This window comes from Antennarius striatus, chromosome 6 (assembly GCF_040054535.1).
Source record: "Antennarius striatus isolate MH-2024 chromosome 6, ASM4005453v1, whole genome shotgun sequence".
NCBI classification, from domain to species: Eukaryota; Metazoa; Chordata; class Actinopteri; order Lophiiformes; family Antennariidae; genus Antennarius; species Antennarius striatus.
In genome coordinates, this window is record NC_090781.1 from 25,049,415 (window position 1) to 25,063,717 (window position 14,303).

Consider the following 14,303-nt stretch of genomic DNA (forward strand, 5'->3'; position numbering starts at 1 on the left):
GTTTTCGAGTTACGTCGTTTTCAATTATGTTGGTTTTCAAAAAAAAAAAAAAGACGCGGAAAAATAAAATCAAGTCTACGTCAATTTACTGTACTATAAATCAGAATAAAACATATAATATCATGTTATTAGCCTGTAGCAATTTATGTCTCGTCGCAGTTGACTAAATATCCAAGATTAGAACTTCTTTAATCAATATATTTAATTTAAGAAACAGACACACAATGCTTTTCTTTTATTTTACCATTGTTAACAAACAGTCATACATGTTTAACACGTGAAAACTAGTCAGGTTCTCTTTATTTATTTGATGTTACTAAACGATTAGCATCTGCGCTAACTCCAAACTAACTTCTTGGAATAAAGGTTTTTCCAATGCAGCTCATGTAGCGTGATAGTGCTAATATTGACAGGTTTTTCTGACCGTTGATCTTCAAACAATAATGTCAACATTCTTCTGGTTGCGCCATGGTAACGTGTTTAACCCTTTAAAGCCAGGTGTGTAATATCTGATACAGTTCGTGTTTCAGGATTTTGAAACTTCTACGTCATAAGTTTGATATTTTTCTCCTGAAAAATGTCATGTAAACAATCAAACGCATGCATGGGCATTTAGCATGAGCAAAAATTCTGGATTTAGCAAAAATTACACAAATTAAAGCTCGATTAGACAATTTCCTATTGGTGCTGACCAAGTAGAATTGTCTGGAGATAAAAACCAAAGGTAATAGTAAAAAAAAGTCAAAGTTGGACTTGTGGACTGAAGCATTTCAAGCTTTATTTGTAACCATCGCCGACAACTTGAACAATGGTTTAATGAATTGTTTTACACTTTAATAATAAAATTGTAGTTGTCCATGTTAAAAAAACAGTAAAGTTTTCAGTCTAACTGGATTTTCTGAGGGGATCAAAGTCCACTCTGAAGCCACTGTGGACTGAATGGACAGGTCTGGACTTTGGACTCTTACACATTTCCACCCACAAAAGGCGCCGAGTGGGCGAGAAAAATGACGACTGGACATTTAGATCGATTTTAGAATCAATCCTCAGGGCACCACGAATGCACGAAAATTTCACGACAGCAAACACGACTGAAGATTTTAGAGCTTTCACCGAAGTGGAACACCTGACAAAAGGAAAGGAAAGTTGGGTTGGGTTCCCCTATTTGTTGAAAATTAGTTGCATTAGTGGCAGATGGATAGATTGATTGATAGATTGGTTAATTGATCAGTTTCAGGTCTTTATTATTGACTTCTCCAATCATGTTCAAATCCGCTGGTTTTTTAAAAAAAATTATTTTTATTTTTATTTTATGATGCCGTTATAGGTGAGATTACAATCAAGTGTGTGTGTGTGTGTGTGTGTGTGTGTGTGTGTGTGTGTGTGTCCTCCACTCTGCGTCGAGTTTGATAAAATCTAGACTTTAAAAGGAAGTCAAAAGTGATCCTTTCACAATTAAAGCATCCAATTGAACCAAATTATCATTAATAACTCTTTTAAACTCTAAAAACGAGAAGTTATACAAAAACTATGAATAAATATCGATTTGGCTTCACTCCCGTATTTTAAATATAAATATGACCTGTTTTTAATTGTTCATGTTTCTGCTGGACCGTTAGCAGCACCCGCTGCTGCGCTGAGCAGCTTCACAGCAGTCACCTTTCCCTGATCCCGAGGCTCCAGCCAATCAGCGGCTGTCGGGGACTCACGAACGGTGATAACGTTCACAGGCCGCGGGCAGGGCGAACAAAGAGAGCCGCTCGTCTCCGGAGAGACGTCGTCAAACGCGGACGGACGTGGGGGTTTTTTTTTTGTTTCTTTTTTGGTTCACTTTTCCACGCAGTTGTTAAAATTCCCACCGCGCCTGAAGCCGTCCTGTTCACTCCAGCGGAGGAACGAGGAAACCTCCGCGACGTCAGCGGAGCCGCTTCGGGTCCGAGTCCGGTCCCGATACCCGCGTTGTTCAGGTAACGTGAAGTCGTTTCAATGCTTCTGACCGGTTTGAGTGGACTTTAATCGGTTTACGGTGCAGGAGGCGGAAAGTCCGCTTCCAAACTTTCCGGTTTCAGAAGAACCGAACCGCGTCCAAAGTGAGTCGTGTTGTGTTCTAAAGCGGAAATAAACACATTCCCTTCCTGCTTAAAATACGAGTAGGATTTTTTTTTTTTTTTTTATTAATTTTTTTTAAAGTGAGGCTTTTATTTTGGAACCACTTTCGAACTTATTGATTTGTCTCGCGCGGGGCATCAGGTAGGAATCACCTCTAAACACACACCGGAAGTGTCCTGATGGCGGATTGTTTGGAGATAACTGGAGGTAGTGGTTCGGCTCGGTTCTGGCTCGCACGAACCTACCTATGCTGCCTTCAGGGACGCTCCGTTTTTTTCGGCTTCGCTCGCTAATTAAATGTCAGATTGTGTGTGTGTGTGTGTGTGTGTGCGCGCGTTACCCCAGGTGAGCAAACATTGCAGTCTGATCCCCACAGAGGGGAACTATTTGTTTTAATTAATTACCAGTTCCGTGTGGCGTTTGAGGCTAAATGCTGGTAAACGTTCCATCTGCTGCCCCCCTCCGGGGCATTAACAGGCTGCCGTCCACACAAACTGGTGTCAGATGGGGAGATAAAGAAATCAAACTTCTGACACTTGCATCATAATCTGGATGACAAATGGTTTGAATGTTGATGACTTTCACGCTCCCTTATGCACCAAACAGGGACTAGACTCGCCCCCCCCCCCACAAGTAATTTACCACCATCTGGGGTTTGACCCCATGACCCCTGTCACATCAGTTGATTTGCATCACATAGATGCGCCCAGGTTCACGCCGGTCGGAGGTCATCGGTCCTTTGTCATGTTTAATTCACCCGCAGTCGACCAGGAAGCGATTAAACAGACACTGAGGCGAGTGGTGTGTTTATTGGAGGTGATGGTCGTGTGTGTGTGTGTGTGTGTGTGTGTGGGTGTGTGAGAGTGAGAGAGAGCGCAACAGAACAGAGGTTGTTCTTTACGTCACGTAAGGACCCCAGACGGTTTATCTGGTGTGAATGGACTCCCATGGAACGTGAGACGGAGCAGATGTTTTAGAGTTCAGGCCTCTGAGAACGTCGGTACTCGTCTATCTTCGACCACGCGGCAGATTACTGATCAGTATCAAGGAATAGCTGCACATAAATACACGATGTGGGCTGGAAAGTTAGTTTGTCCTCCTTTGAAATACAGAAGTACCTCGAGATACAAGTTTAATACGAGTTAACACATGGAAAAGAACGAGATACAGTGTCACCGATGGTGTATCCATCCACCAACACGTGGTAAAGAACGAGATACAGTCTCACTGATGTTGTATCCACCCACCAACACGTGGTAAAGAACGAGATACATTCTCACTGATGTTGTATCCATCCGCCAACACGCGGTAAAGAATGTGATCCGGTCCCACCGATGTTGTATCCATCCACCAACACGTGGTAAAGAAGGAGATCCTGTCTCACTGATGTTGTATCCATCCGACAACACGTGGTAAAGAACGAGATCCGGTCTGACTGATTTTGTACCCACCCACTAACATGTAAAGAACGAGATACGTCTCAGCTGATGTTGTGCCCACCCACTAACATGTAAAGAACAAGATACGTCTCAGCTGATGTTGTACCCATACACCAACACGTGGTAAAGAGCGAGATACGGCCACAGTCGATGTTGTATCCATCCGCCAACACGCGGTAAAGAACGAGATACGGTCTCAGCTGATGCTGTATCCATCAGCCAACACGTGGTGTCCTGAAGAACGACTCGTATCTGATTTTTTGCTTGTATTTCGAACAAAATTATGGACAGAGCGACGACTTGTATCTCAGCTAACTCATCTCTCGAGTTTCTAATGCACATTGCTTCATATTTACCTTTGACTCGATTCTTTAACAGAAGTCAGCTGTTGGTAACAAACAGTTGAACTGAGCTCACGGCTGAGTTTGACGCCGTCCTCCTGGAACGCGACTGGGAGATGAACGGCGGCGTCCTGATGGAGCTTTCATGCTTCATCAGTGGCATTTGGATGATGCAGCTCATTTTCACGTTGGACTATTTAATGAATGGATGCTGACGGATCAGGTGGGGGGAGTGATTGCTGTGCCCGTCGTCTCTGCTGTGTCAGGTAGCAGACCGTTCTTCTAATGACAGATCTGCGTGACGTCCACGCAGCGCTGATGGTCTCATTTAGTCTCCGGATGCTGACAGGAGGCAGACCAGCATTGATCATGAAAATGAGGCTTCAGCACGCCCGGCTTCTCGGCCCATATTTATGGTGTTTCCTCCTAATTAAGACGTCCTAAACTTTCCTCGATGTTGTTGTTAGGAGACCAGGAACAGGATGATGAATGGAGCTTTTTTCTGTTTTGGCATTTTAGTGGGGACAACTTTTAGAGAAACAAATAATTAACAATGAACTCAGCAGTTCTGACTCTAACTTCATTGTGTCCAACAAACATTTCCCAGAGGGGAAGACATTTATGCACTAGAACCTCGAAATCCGGTCTCTGATGTTGTATCCATCTGCCAACACATGGTAAAGAACGAGATACGGTCTCACTGATGTTTTATCCATCCGCCAACTAGTGGTGGCGTCCTGAAGCACAGCTCGTATCTCCAAAATTTGCTCGTATGGTGAACAAAAATATGTACAGAGCAACTCGTATCTCAAAGTACTCTTATCCCGAGGTTAAACTGTACTTTGTAAATCCATGGATCTGTACGTTTGTTCTAATGTTTGTTGGAAAGCCAGGTGCTAATTCTTGCTTATGTGCACATGCCTTCTATTGGCGGTTTGCATAAAAGATGTTACACACATGGAAAAAAACAAACAAAAAAAACAGGCTCTCCAGAAATGATTTCTGTAGAAACGACAACAGTATTTAGCTTCAGATCCAAACAGCTGCTGCACGAAAGAATAGCAATCAGTCGTCTGCATCACGTCGAGAGATTCTGATGTTTAGAAAATTTCCAGTGAACATGCAAAATTGTCAGTGAAAAATGTCGAGACGGAAATGTATTTAAAACAATTGAAACGGCATTACATCTCTAATTTCTTCCAGAACCGATAGTTTATGAAGAAAAACACAATTCCTGTCCAAGTGTTTCGCCTTTTTTCTGATTTAATTTGAATGAACTGTATTTCATTGACGGTTGGACGACTCGCGCAGCAGCTGAGATGGAATCTGGTTCCCCTTCCTTCACGCCCACATATACGGTAGATGCTCACATCCCATCATTTCCATATCAATAAGTTGAGATTGCAGCTGCTGGGAGCTCCTTCAAACTGCATTTATCCTTTAGTCCTTTTTTAGTCGCTGTAATTGCCTAAACATGTAGTATTCATGAGAGAAACGCTCTGATCGGTATCGGAGGGGAAGGGTTTGGATTCAGGGCGATGGATTCTATCTTTCATGAATGATCACTGACCGTTTTGTAGTATTTACATTCTGTGAGATCAGCTGCATCGTCCCAGGAAGAGACGAACGGGTTCCAGGATGGAAGTCAAGCAGAGGTCCCGCTTGGGTTTAAAACGGCTAAGCGTCTGGAGAATAAAACGTGCGAAAATGAAACTCAACAAAAACCTGAAGAAATAAAAGAGAGGGAAGGGGTTTTGTTTTTTATGAATTAATGATAAAGGTTGAACGGATGCGAGCATCTCCCTTTGTTTTTGGTTTTTTTTGTAATTTGCGCAGTGAGAGATTAGGGTTAAGGTCTGGCTCTGCATTAGCGGTAGCATGATGAGCTCATGATGACCTTCGTCTGGCTGAGGCCACACACACACACACACACACACACACACACACACACAAAGGGGCGCTTTAGCGATCGGGCCGGTGCGTCTGGCGCTGTAGCCGGTGTGTCTGATGCTGACTCAGCAGAATGTTAATGTTGTGAAATCCCATTAAGAGCAATCCGGTGCTGGGCAGCGGCCCCGCCCCAGGCTTTACGGGACAGCAGGTAGTTTTAAAGAGAGCAGCGGTGCCCTCGTTTGCACCGCGTAATGCAATCTGATTACTTTGAGTGGCCTCTTAAAAGAGCCCGTTTCTCTGATGATGATGATGCTGATCTTCCTCAGGCGTCGTGTGCATGTTAACAAATGGTTACCCGGCCTGTTGCTGCAGGCTGAGTGACGCGTGATTAAAAGCGTATTCTTGCCCAGCTTGTCGGTCGTCGGATGGATGCATGAGTTTCTGGAGCTGCTTATCCTTCACATCTGACACGGATGTGATGTAAAGTCGTCCTCCTGCAAGACGCTTCCACCCACGTGTTTCTATACTGGTGCGTTAGAGTTCTGAATCAAGCTCTGCATCGACTTCTAAAGACTCCTGGCAGGAGTTTTGTTCAACCACGTCCTCGCAGCGATTGTTAGCTTCTCAGGCTAGCATCTGATGATCTAAGAAGGTGTTCCACCTCGGCGGTGGGCTGGTTTGCGGTCTGGTTTACGACCTGGAAACGGTTCGGTTTGATGTGAGACAGCTGGGAGAGCGCTAGCAGCATGTGGGTAGTTAGAAGGATCACTGGGGTAATTGATTAGATCGGCACCCCCCAGGCAAACTAAAGTCAACAGAAGCAAATAATTTTTAATGATTTTATTGAGGAGAAACTCGACTTTAACAGTTTGATTCTTCTTAATGAAAAACTGAAGAGGGGAGGGGTAGTAATGGAGTGATCAATAGCAGATGGAAGAAGAGATAAGGATGGCTGGAGGGATGGACTCAATTAAGTCTGACTTTTTCAAACACTTAATGTGAGGTTTTAAAGGCTTCTTACTGCTTCAGCCAGCAGAGATGGGAGCTCGAAATGTCAGCTTCAGGAATCGGAAGAAACGGCTCGATCGGACATTTTATACATCCAAGTTTTTTTTCCCATTTTGTTTAGATCATTTCTAGGTTTGCTGCCCTATACTGTCTGCTGTCACCATTGGAAAAACTGAGACGCACAGAAACATGTATGAAATGTTTTCATGGCCAATCATAAATTCATAATTACAGGTATTTGAGTGCAAGAAAAACTTTTTTGGAACTTTTTGACATTTCACCAATGATCAGGATTAGATCCATATTAAATCTTGGTAATGTCAATAACACCTTCTGTTTTGGTGCAGGAATGTGAGGGAAATTGTCTTGAAATTCAATACAGCAGAACCTCGAGATACGAGTTTAATCCGTTCCGTGAACTTGTAAGTCAAACTTTTCTCCAATTAAAATAACTAAAATCATTTTAATTCATTCCAGCCTTGTAAAAAAAGCCCCTAAATAATAAAAAGAACCAATCACACTTCTTCGCTCGTATGTTGAACAAAAATACGGACAGAGTGACGGCTCGTATCTCAGTTTACTCGTATGTCGAGCAGCTAGTATCTCGAGGTGAAAAAAACCAAACCAGTCACGTTTTCTCCTGTTTTGTTAGCCAGATGACGACCATTTCACGAATTTCCACAAAGCTGTACCTATTCTATCCTGTTCTATGCTATCCAGCCCTCGTTGTAAGCCTCTGCTGCCTGGCCTCACCGCCCTGACATTAATTATACAGTAGTCGTTTGTGCCCTCCTGGAATCCCATTACCCGACTGGCTTTAAACAGCTTTGTGGTCTGCTTTGGTCTCCCTTCACAATGCATTTCAACAACCTTTTCTAATCTGTCTTTTCTGGGGGGTTTTTTTGTAAATGTTTTTATTTCATCCCCTGCATCACAAACAGACGCTGCTACAGAATCCAAACGCTCCTGAAAGCAACGCTGATGCCTTCATTGTTCACCGGTGACAACATGGCATTAGACGACAGTGTCAAGAGAGAAATTATAGATTAAGAGACATTTCAATTTGAGAAAAAATTGTGCCCACGATTCGTGAAAAATTCTAAACAAAACTGATGTGCAGTTTTTCTCGGGGTTGTTTGGCCCAGCCTCTAACTTCCATGTTAGTCAGTCGTTTTTGTGTCATCTAGTCGTCTTTGCAGCATTAGTCTTCCCTTACTTATAGTAATGTTATTTTTACTAATGGCCAAGGCTTGTATTCAGTTAGAACTGTCAACGGTTTGATCCAAGTAACCTTGTTAATTATCCAATTTAATTCGCAGCATGTTTGACTAAAGACTTATTTTCTCCAACGTAATAATAACGCTTTGGGATCATTTAGATGTTGAAGTGATGGTGATCTGCTGACACGACTCAAGTTAAGTGATGTGTCATCGGAACCACCCTGTGGCCAAATGTGCAGCATGTCAAGTAATTTCAGTTACAGTTGTGAAAATGCTGCTGATTGGCCGATTCGGTGGTGGAAATGTGTCAAAGATGCTGGAATCTGCCCTAATTATTTACTTACTGCACTTGGACTATTTTTGTGCAAAGGTTACAGAAATATATAATATATGCAATTACTCATTTTTTTTCTGAATCTTTTCAAGAAGGAAAAAAAAATGTTGCTGGTAAACAACCCTCAGTGCGAAACAAGTTAGATGTGTTAAAAACATTTTGGGATAATTTGCTAATTGCCTCGGGTGTATACGGAACAATACAGTAGATCTAATGTTTTATCAGTTTCACTAAATCGAGAGTAGAACCTCGAGATACAAGTTCAATCCGTTCTGTTGTGGATAGAAAACGTTATCAACCAATAGAGATGCAGACTTCCGTATAATTAATTACAGTATATATGTTACGTGAACAATGATAAAGAATGAAAAGAAACACGAGCTACGTCTTTACTCCACCAATGAGAAGGAGATCTGGTCTCACTGATGATGTATCCATCCACCAATACGTGGTAAACAACCATGGCTCGTATCTTGGATTGTCGCTCATATGTCAAACTGAAGTATGGAAAGACCGACGGATCGTATCTCAAACAATTGGTACATCAAGAAGCTCGTATCATGAGGTTCTACTGTATTCTTTTTCTGAATCTGATCCCAGCAACAAGTTTCAAGCAAATGAAGGGTTCCTCTCTGCTGAGATGCTCTAAAGCTAATCAGTTGATTTCTTGTGAGGTCACTAACTGGGCAAATGGGAGCAGATCACCAGACTGTCACTCATAAGGTATTGCAGTATAATGTTAGACAGCATGAACTGCACAATCTTGTTACTGCTGGGTGTTGGTTGCAGAATTCTAGTGGCTGTCAGAAGGAGGGCTGACTTTGACACTCCAGGAGGGTTTGGGTTCACGGTTGCAACAATCATCAGGCAGGGATGTGTTTTTATATGGGGATTTTATTCAGCATAAGGATGGGTAGAAGATGCTTGTTAGTGCTCGTCTACCTTTACACCATATTGACATCTTTACTGTACGAGGTGATAACCATGCTGATGGGTGCAGTTGGAGCCGGGGCTTGGATTAAACCGAATCAGACAATCAGTGATGGGTCTCTCGTGAATGCCTTTTGGATTGAGACGTAGGGGTAGATGAGGCTGAAACAATTGAGAGCTGCATCCTCCCAAGGGCCTCATACCGAAGAACGGATCACCTCCTCTTTCCTGTCGCCATCGTTAACAATGTCAGATCATTAAAAGATACATCCGTGTCCCATAAACTCCGACTGGAGACACTTTTGTTGTGCTCTTGTAGAGCGTGTTAAGTTTTTCTCCCAAGATTTGGAGCCAAATTGATGTAGTACGTGCTGACTGTGGTAGCTGCCCCAACAGGATGCAGGGGGGGGGGTAGATTTGGGGCAAAGAAGTTGAGTTAGTTTAAGGTAGATTCAAACTTTGACTCTTGTTCAACCACAGCTCAGCGAATTGAAGCTGGACAGTCTGGGAACAAACCGGTTGTGAGGGGTTAGGGGCATTAGAGAGAAGACTATTGCATAAGCCTCGTAAGCCACCCTGCTGTCTGTAAGTCCACACACTCTCCGTCGTCAGACGTGTCTTTGTGTGTCTGCATGTGTCTACTTGTTTCTCCCTACGGCGGCTCTTTCGGTCGAGGACACCCCAAAGTCATCACCCTGAATCAGTCGATCGTTTCTAAAGCCATTACACTGCGACGTGGCTCAAAACAGCTTGGATTGCAGGTTTTTTAAAAGTCTTTTTAAAAAGTCCTTTGGCTTGTTGACAACAAACTAAACTGATGGACGGAGTGGCTTCTGCTTATTAATCTGTTGTTCATTAAAGTTGCGATTGACGTCATCGTTCCTTCGTTAATTAACTCAATGTGGGAAGCATTGGCGCCTCAAGACGAGCACTGACGCTGAAGTTTCGTGACCCGTGAAATCAACACGAGAACCCACATGACCTCAAAGATAACTGTTAAATCTCACAATCTGCACCAATCTACCACTTCTTTTGTTGCCAAATTCCTTCTATTATCCGTTTGAATGTATAATCAAGATAAAGTCATCTGCTGAATTGTGTGCAAAGTGATAGGAAAATAGAAACTGGTATTAAAATAGCAGTCTGTGATAGTCTCTTCACTACGACACCAGATGAGGCACATTTGACCTCATTCAGGTGTAAAAGAAGAACGATGTGATGTCAAGTGTACAAACACAGATCGTTGATCTCCTGAAGGGTTCTGAAAGCTGAGCAGACAGTTGCTGCTGATTATTACACTCAAGGAAAAGTAGGAATTGATTTGAGTGCTTAAGTCGAGAGACTATTACAGGGGTAAAATAGTGCTTGACCACTGGGAGCAATGTTGGAATTGAAGATCCAACAGCTGGAAGTTAAATGCTGTTTTTTCATCTGCAGTCTGGTTCATTTGGTCCAGAATACATTTCTCATTTAGATTTTCAGTACATGACCACAATAATTCAAGAAAATTGGTTGCATTATCTGGGTGGTTAGAGAGTTGGATGTCATTAACTAGTCACGGTGAAGCACGTTCATTTGTTCAGTGACTCATCCTTGTAAGGTCACTTTAACCTTGATATTTCAACATATTTTCTCACGGTGTTGTAGTGCCATGGTCCCCAACCCCAGCGTCGAGGACCAGTACCAGTCCTTGGGTTAGTCGGTACCAGTTTTTGGGTTATTTGGTCTGTGAACTTCCATTATTTCTGTTTTCTTTCTGATCTGATTCTGAATGATATTTTGTTTTAAATGAGTGGATTCTCTCCTCCACATCTGTCTACTGTTGATGTTTGTCGAGATGATTTCCTCGGTCACATGGCTACCATCTTAAAGGGGCCGCTCGGGCCGCTAACACAGAATACATTACTAAACTGACACTCCCAAGCTAGCAGAACCAACAATAAACAAACAAAAAAAAGTTTTTATGCTGGTCATCCTTAAGTGACTGTTTTGAAAATATTGTCTGACGTCGAACTGGTCTGTGGATCAAAAAAGGTTTGGGACCTCTAATCTAGAGGCATCACCTTCAAGCCATTACAACAACAGATTTATAGAAGTTTTGTCATTCATCTTATAACTTGTTTGGTTTTTGTGCGTTGTTTTTTAAATGTTTTTCCACGAATAGACGCAAGTACAGAAAGTTTCAACTCTAAAAGCATAGACAAGTTACTCTTGCGTAGATAACATCTAACACCCTGCATGGGTTTTGATCACATTGTGTCTATGGTAGGTAAACGGTGGAGGGAGGAGGAGAATCGGATGTCTTGTAATAATTCAGGGATCCTCACTGTGCAAACATGTTGGATCCAAGCACAGCAGGTTTAACGACTTTTTCTGGTCGGTTCATTTGTTTTCAAACCAAACAAACCTGAGTTAGATTGACAGCCGATCACAAACTACCTTCTCCAGCTGTCTGTTGTCCAGTCAGCATCACAGTTCTTGGGTCTTCTAGTCAGTCATCGTGAACTTGACCTACACTAGCCTGACGGGTCGTCATGAGAATACAAGCTAACTTCGTAAAACTAATTAATATGTAGAGCTTAATTAAACTATTGTCAGAACACTCCCTCTGCACTGTTCAGTATTTTTAGTCTTTTTCTTTTAAAGCAAATGCAAACATATTTATGATTTGGTTGGTTGGTTCTTTCACATGTAAATGAACCCAACGGCATTGAGCAAACTCCCTCCCTTCCAGACACACCTTCCCCTTGTTTTACATAAAGACTGTTAATGGACTTTTAACTGGTGTTTCCCAGCACCACCCTAATCGTACCTTTCCATCTTCTCTCAACAGGATAGAACCAGTCATCGTCTAACCTGTGCCCTGCTGGCTTGGCAGAGATACGTGGTTGTCAAGACGCCCAAACTCGGATGGATTAAAGAGGTCAGTTTCCGACGACCCACCCTTACACCTCTTCGGACCTTTATTTGCTTTGTTGAACCAGTCGAAGCCCAGCTAGTCACCCCAGCGAGCGTTGGATACGCCTTTTGTTCGCTGATGACACCCGTGACAGGAAGCAGTTGATGGTTAGAGAAGTGAAAACAGGTCAACTAATTTCATTGGCCCACCTCCGAATTGTATAACCCAGCTGTGGAAATCTGATCAGACTGGTTTGGCCTTACCTGTAGTGACAAAGAAAACGATCCGAGGCAGCTGCTAAATATTTCAACAAGTCAAACCCAAAAGCAGCAGATGTGTTACTTCAGGCCTTAAGAGTTTTGGCTAGGGTTTCATCCTTAATTGTTACCTACTTCTGAAGTCTCTGACCCATAACCTTGTACTTATATTACTGTAAGTATATAAGACAAAAATCAAGCATGTTCTAAAAGGAGATATTGGTCAGTGAAGGTTTTGATGGAAAGCATTGACAATTGAAGTTTAGACGTGAGAATAGTAAAGCTGTTTAATGTTTGCAGACAAAAGTAAAAAGATCTCACAGTAAATAATGCAAAAAACCCTGTAAACACTGCAGTTCAACTACATCCACGTGACTGAGGTTGGTGCCTCCTCCCCAAGGAAAGGCCATATCTTCATCCCTTTTTCTTGATTTATTCTCATCACCACACAAACCCTGAAGTGATTACATCTAGCGGACAGGAAGTTAGTGCACGTTGCTGATTGTGTTTGATATGTGATGCTGATTGCTGTTGTACAAAAAACAAAGGAGAATATTAGCAGCATGTTTGTAGAACAGCAAGAAAAGAAATAAAAGCACAGCCACAGGCAGGGATGATCTTTTGTAGAAGCTTCAAAGCAACTTCAACTAAATGCGGTTTCAATCTTCTCAGTCGTTGAAACGACTATCCTTGAGGTGAAGATAAATCTTTAGAAACTAGTGTAACCTGATCGGTACATTGAGCTGAGCTCCCATGATTACATCAGTTATACTAAACATTCTCATGAATTACTGAGTTTTTAATAGAAATGCTTCCCTTATATATATATATATATATATATATATATATATATATATATATATATATATATATATATATAATAGGTGAATCCAGTTTGCATCAACTTTATTAGCAGCGTTCTCGTAACGTCAGACCAACGTTTGTTTCTTTTTGTTTCTGCTAGCTTGGGAGTTTCAGTTTGGCGGTAATGTATTTTTGTGTTAGCAGCCGGAGCGGCCCCCCCTTTAAGAAGATGGTCATGTGACCCAGGCAAGCATCTCGACAAGTCTTGTTTGAGTCTTACTTTTTTCAGGTCTAATTTCACATTTCAATTGGTGTCCATACTGAAGAAAGCCACTGGAAGCATCGACGTCAGATGGTAAAAATTAGCTAAATCTGCACTTCCTGATTCGGTGATGATGCAATGACTTCAAATGAAATAAACGTGTATTCAAGTGGCCGTATTTCCTGATCTGTCATGTTTGCCAACTTTGCAGTTATCTCCATATTGCCATGTTTAATGGTATGAATATCAGGAATGCTCTTATTCACTACATCTCAAAGTTTTCTGCAATGCGTTAATGTTTCGATTTAAATAAAACACTCTATCGGCCGGCTGAGTCGATGCAGCAACAGGTCTTGTCTCTGCCTGCATCTGTACAAACGTCGGCCATACGTCTGGAATTTCCCCATCGGATTTTTCTCCGGTTCAGCTTTTAATAAGTCTGCAGCCTCAATCGAATTACGTGAGGGAACGAAGTGAGTGTGGTCAGCGTGCATGTGTGTGTTAGTTAATGAAAGTATGATCGGGATGTGAGTCAGTGCCAAAGCAACCAGTAGCACATCCTGTCAGTTTTCCAGTCTGGGTCCACAACTATGCGTGCACATTCTTTACTCACTGCATTAATGAAGACAGAAATGGCTTTTTCCTCCATGTCTGCACGACTGTGGCTTCATCATAACTCAGACATTTAGTAACCGGTTATTATCTGCATTGAATATAAATATAAATGTGTTCTTGCTCAGCCCCAGTAAAACCAGTTCTGCCAGTGGCTGGAAATCTATCATACTTACCAAATTATTTGATCCCGAT

At 42.2% G+C, this 14,303-nt stretch overlaps 1 protein-coding gene across 1 annotated transcript in view; it reads left to right on the plus strand.

The window, feature by feature from the left end:
* Positions 1–1,815: 1,815 nt before the first annotated feature.
* The window catches only part of LOC137596317 (SPRY domain-containing SOCS box protein 4-like), a 34,016-nt gene continuing 21,528 nt past the window's right edge, over positions 1,816–14,303 (plus strand). Inside the window, exons 1-2 of the mRNA XM_068316713.1 lie at positions 1,816–1,967; positions 12,108–12,197. The gene's annotated coding sequence lies outside the window, so the exon portion shown is untranslated. The remainder of the gene's footprint in view (positions 1,968–12,107; positions 12,198–14,303) is intronic.